Source organism: Echiichthys vipera, assembly GCF_963691815.1.
Source record: "Echiichthys vipera genome assembly, chromosome: 2".
In the NCBI taxonomy this organism is placed as follows: domain Eukaryota; kingdom Metazoa; phylum Chordata; class Actinopteri; order Perciformes; family Trachinidae; genus Echiichthys; species Echiichthys vipera.
The window spans coordinates 8,386,709-8,393,019 of record NC_139827.1 but is presented as its reverse complement, the minus strand read 5'-3'; positions in this window follow the sequence as shown (position 1 = coordinate 8,393,019).

Here is a 6,311-nt window from a genome sequence, read left to right as displayed (position 1 = left end):
TCCGTGTGGCTGTGTGTCTGTATCAGTTGTGTTGCTTTGTGGCTGGAACCGTGGCTCCTTAAAGCAAACCATAACTGCGTTGACTGTCAAACCTGCCATCCAGTCCACAAGACCCTTTAACCTCTAGCAAAGCAGCATAGAAAAAAAAAACCTTCTCTGTTTTTCTCTGAAACAATAAGCGATCTTCAGGAATAGAAACACAGCCAGCAAGCAGTCCTGTGCAGGAAACATAAATCTACAAAAACCTAAACAGAACGAACCAACAGACATGAGCAAAGGTGAAAACGCAGACAATGCAGTGACAACAGGAAGCACTTAGAGCCCTTCATTTTAATCCTACAGCTGTACAATTCAGTGATGACAACATGCCATTAATGCTGATGCTCTTAATCCAGACTGGCTTTAAACAATCTGGACACAAAGACAGAAAGTAGCTTAGACGGCTTGTTCATACTGCTATGAAGAGAATAAAGTGCAGGTTTTTTTTTCATTTACAATCAATTTCCACTCATGATTATTAGTCGTACTTAGCTCTCAGAGTTATTATTTTTCCTTGAGCTATAATTTGACATAAAATCTCGTGAAACGTAGTGACATTGTCGAGCTACAGCAGCCTGAGGTTAATATTTATCAGTACTGACTGGAAATTTCTTACAGCGTTGAAATATCATGTAGGAAATGTCAAATTGAATGATAATCTCAGTTTAAATTAAGAGCGTGATCACAAGAGCGGAATTATTGCATGGCTTTCTTTTTAATTTCATCACATGTTCTGCTTTATTGGGCAGTATGCAGTGGAGTCTGGCAGAGAAAGAGTAGAGATGAAGCATGTGACACAGTCCACATTGTCTCGAGTACACAGCAAACGCTTCCCACTGACCCATCGTGTGCTCTTTCCATTGCTTATTGATCCCCAGAGAGTCTGGCCAAGGTTTTCCAAAGCTAACAGTTTGTTATTAAGTTGGAGCAAAAGCTGTATTTTTTGGAAAAATGAACATAAAGAAGAATCAAGACAATAGAAGTCTGCGCCAACCCTGAGTCTGTGCAGGCATATACTGTATATATGTATATATACACACACACATATATATATTTGCACATATATATATAGTCTGCTACAGTGTGGCAGGACAAGGAGGGAGCTGGCATGCATGTTCACAGCGAAGAGAGAAGTGTTTCTGTGTGTGTGTGTGTGTGTGTGTGTGTGTGTGTGTGTATGTGTGTGTGTGTGTGTGTGTGTGTGTGTGTGTGTGTGTGTGTGTGTGTGTGTGTGTGTGTGTTTATGTGTTTGATGAAAATAATGAGATTGAATCTGCCAGTGTCCTTTTTTCCCTGTGTATTTTCATTATGGGCACGTCGCCTAGATTGTGTGAGGGGTCCAGAGCTGCACAGTTTAAGGCGTTTTGTTGTGATTCAATAGTTGCTGATGGGCTGACATCAATCAACCATTGAAAAAAAAAAAGAAAACCTTTCTTCTGCACAGTTAAAAACCTGCTGATGAGTCCTTTCAAAACACTTTGAAAAAACTCATTATGGAACTCCCTTGCTATAACAGCCAGGCCATGTGGAAATTAAATCATCCTGCTGAAGCTCAACCAGTCACCAGTCAAGAAAATATATTCACACCAATCCTGAAACTCATTAAGTTGTATTTATTCCTAATGTGGACTCATCACAAATACATAAATTGCCTAAAAGCTTCATCAAGAATTTACAACACCGTCACGCTCAATAAAACCTGAGCAAACAACAAATATCAATTAATTCAAGCGTTTTCTTTTTGCTCTTATACAGTGATTATAATCCTCCTGAAGGCCACCCAGTGTCATATACCGACGACATCCATGGGGCTGCAGCATCACCATGGTTCGGAGCAGAAACAGTCTAATTAATCCTATAATAAACTGTAGAACCCCTCAAAATTAGTCTCATCATTTTTGCAATGCTATATGATGTAAAATATACTATACAGGCCTACAATAAAGTAAGATAAGGTCACTAACTTATATAGGAGCCTGTCACACTTTATAAATACCTATAAAAATAGGATTTTAATTTCTTCCTTTTGGTGGAAGACTCCCCGCCATCGACAAAGAGCGACATCATGGGATCTAGACATTTTCTATTGTTCCACGGGCATTCACCAAATACAGTGCCCGGGACAGGAGAGCAAAGAAAGAAAAGTACATTATAGCACAGAAAAAAAAACAAACTTTGTCTGCCTTCCTTACCGGGGAGCAGCGTCCATCCACCAGCGTCATTCACTCCGGGTCCGCTGTGCGCCCTGAGCTCCCGGAGCCCCGGTGCTCCATCTGAGCGCAGTCCGTTGGTCCTCCGCCTCCTCCCTCCTCCCCCCCCGCCGATATCCAAACTCAGTCCGTGTGTCGGGAGGAGGAAAAGAGGAAAAAATACAGAATAATGTGGCGTAGAAGTTTTAATAACCGGGGAAAGTAAAGTTAAATGGGACCAGGGCGGCTCTCCGTGCGTCCGCGTCCCCTCAGCCGCTGGACGCGCTCTGCGGTGTCAGGTACCGGAGTTCAGGCGCACCGGGGAGATGGAGAGCCGCGTCAAGCCTGCCAGAGAGAGGCAGACCGGAGAGACTGGGATTTTACCTTCAAAATAAGACAGATTAGTCCCGGAAGATACAATTTACATTAAACCATAGTGTTGAGAAACATTGATAACGTTAGTTTGATAAAAAAAAAAAAAAAACACATAATTTTAACGGTAAATAGTTCAGCTTACCTTCACGAATGGTGTGATTGATGCGCATTTAGAGTTTAATTTTATTATTATTATTATTATTTTCTACTAAAACAGACAGGTTCAATATCTGGGCTTTGCATTCAGGTAGCCTATAAAATATCAACTTGTGAAGAAATAAATCCCCCTTTTTCACTTTCTCACTTCAAAAATGGCGGCTTCAAACAAGCAGAACACTTAGTTCCCTTGGCAACCAGATGGTTACCTGCTAGCTACTCTAAGCTAGGCTACATTAAGCTAAAGTGAAAATAAATGAAAATAACCATAAACTAAACAAGTTACTGGAGTTTAAAACTCACTGTATATATGTAGAGAAACACAGACAATGTTTAACATCAGTAACTAACTATTTTTCAGGTAATTTCTCAACTTTTTTTATTTGATTGTTTGCTGTTGTTGAGCTAAATTACCACTTTTATTGTCCTCATAGCTTCAGCCAGGAGTGTACTTATGTTCCCTGGGTCCTATGTTTCCCGCTTTGTATGTAACCGGGGAACATAGGACGCTGTTTTTTAAAAAAAGGTCCCCGCACAGAAAAGGTCCTATGTTCCCCTGTGTGTTATTTTTTCCACAATCAGTGCAGAATCCCCGGCAAATAGGCCTAGGTTGACACTGACACTGCGCCTGACCCTAACCCTGACCCTGACCCTGACCCTAACTGTGACCTCTAGCCCTAACAAAATGCTGAATTAAATCCACAAAGGAAGAGGCTTATGCACAAGGGGAACATAGGGATGGCCCCCTTCAGCCAGTGTGAGGAAGCCCCATTAATGAAGAGTTAATTTAAAAATAGTCTCATAATAACATGGCACTATATCCACTCCAAGTCCTGTTTTATTTTGAAAGTTTTGTCTGGAGAGCTTTATTCTTAATACCAGATAACTTGACACTGACAGAGCAAGTCAGAGCATGTGACTGGTCCCCTCTCCTCTGCCTCACAGTGCACCCCATCCCAATATCCCTCTTTCTGTCGCTGCCTGCGGTTATCTCACCAGCAAGCGACCCCGGACAGTGTGTGTGTGTGTGTGTGTGTGTTTGTGTGTGTGTGTGTGTGTGTGGGAGGAGGATACTGCTGTCATAGGCCTAATATGAAATGATGCTCCACAGTCACACTCAGCAAGGATGTCGATTCACTAAACTCAAAGGTGTGGCAGAGCGCAAAGCACAATACCTTGAAACCAGCTGATGCTACATCAGGTTTCAGAGAAGAAGAATCTACTGACCAATTCTGTAGTGTTTTTATTTATCATTTCTATAACAGTGCTGGAAGATTTATCCAGATCATTGAAATAAAAGCAATACCATAATGTAAACATTTTCCATCACAAACTTAAAGTACTGCATCAGAATTTTTACATTAAAAGCACAGTAAAAGTGTAAAGGTTATATGAGTGACATGTCCTTGTACTGCACAAATACTCATGATGCAGACGCCCCTTTTAAGTTGTCTACATATTAAGATGACACCATATAATACTTAATAAAAATGAATATGTTTTGGGTCAAAATACTAACCTAAAGGGCTAAATTTAAAAGTAAAAAATGAAATGTCCCTCTGAGGTGGAGTAGAGGAAGCCTGGAAACCAGACAGAAGTTCTATGGCATTCACATATTTCATAGTTTGGACATTTATAAAAATCATTTTTAAAGGAACTGGTATTGGTTATTGGCATCATAAAGGAAAGAAACTGTATCAGAACATTTCTATTCAGTTGTTCTGGCAGATGGGTCCGGCCCCTCTCCCACACAGACAGACTTCCAGCAGACCTGACCATGGGTCGACCAATCACAACTGTTTAGCTCAGGTGGGGCGGGTTTTAGACGATGACTGTCAGCATCTCCGTCCAGTCTGCAGGTTTTTTTAAGGCTCATGAAACTCTGGCTGAACTGTGAAACTAGACAGCGCTGGTAAAATACAACTCGATATTCTATCAGGAAGTAACACCCTTTCAAAATAAGATTTCTGGGTCCAAACGCTCCGTTGAAACAAAACAGACACATCGGCCGAACATGTGAAGAATTACGTTAACCTCTAAAGTCATTTAGACACCGTTTCCATGCGTAAGAAAGAGGTAAAAATACAATTACATTGTTTTTTAAAACTCAGATCTGTTCAAACAACGCGAACACGGCGCTGCAGCGTTGTAGAAATACAAGGTTTGGATCGACTTGGACCCGTAAATCACATTTTGAAAAGGACATTACGTCACGACTTAATAGCCGATTTACTGTCTTGCCTATTTCTCGCGTAAAAAGTTTTCAGAAATGTATCTTAGTGGACTGTTTAGCTGTAATTTCAGAAGATTGTGACCCAGCCACCATGTTATTCATGGACCAAACACTGCTTTTTCATTGCTGTCATTAGTTGAAGGTAAAATCGAAAGACTCGAGTAAAACACAAGTAGGCTACATCAAAACTGTAGTAAATGTACTTTCCTTATTTCCCAGCATTGTGCATAATTTAGCATCACTTAAGGTATAATATGTAGTAACATTTCAGCATTAAAACATCTAAAAACTACTAGACCTATGTTATTTATTTTGTTGAGTTGTGTTCTTAAATTATCTCAAGTTTTTCCAAAAATGTTCAAACCAGAGAGATCCGTTATTTTAATCAAGATAACGGCCAGTTACATTTGTTCGTCTGTCAATGTCATCATATCCCCCTTTGTGCAGCTCCTGAACAATAAACACAGAAGGAATCCATGTCAGGAGAAGTTGACTGTAATGGTGCAATGGTGGTAAAGAAATCACCCCTTCACGGCACCAACTCCATCTTTTCTTACTATTTTGATTGAGGGACCTCTAGTGACAGAAACTTACATATTGTGCGTTTAATTTACACCCATGTTATAAATGTTTCCCATGAAACCCCATCAAAGAAAAGGCAGGTGTACTTTACAGTAGGGGAGAATAAGGTGACATCGACCAGGCAGAGAATGAAAAAGGCAGAATATGCATCTGAAAATAGAGCTGAAACTCAACTACTGCTCATTTTTCTGGGGGCTCCATCCGATTCCCTGAAGGCCCCTTGGCGATCCCTGGATCCCACTTTGGGAACTACCGACAGAACTACAGTATACAGTCTAAGCAAATAGCTTACAGGGAACGCTAGCTTTAAATGCTCTCCTGCTATTTTTTTAATATCTACACATGGCCTCCAAATCATTTCCTGGGGAGTTTTGGTTTGATGTTTACAATCCATTAGACAGAAAACAAGAGTCCCACGGTGGCAACTCATTACACGCTAGAAATTTAGAGGGATTAAAAATAGACAAACAACTTTGCTATTCTTGGATCCTATTAGAGTGGCAACAATTGTAAAACATTTCCTAATGTTACCTAAAACAAGAGTTTATCCTCTGTGCAGCAGCCATTTTCTGACTCTCTTGTCCGATTCAGCTCAACGTTATCCAGGTGTGCTCAGACTGAACGTGAGGCAGATTTCAGGGGAGGCACGACTGCAGTATAAAGTCACCTTGAGCAAAGACTTGGGGGCAAGAGAGACGAAGCAATTGCACAAATATTGCAAGCTCAAATTTTGCTTC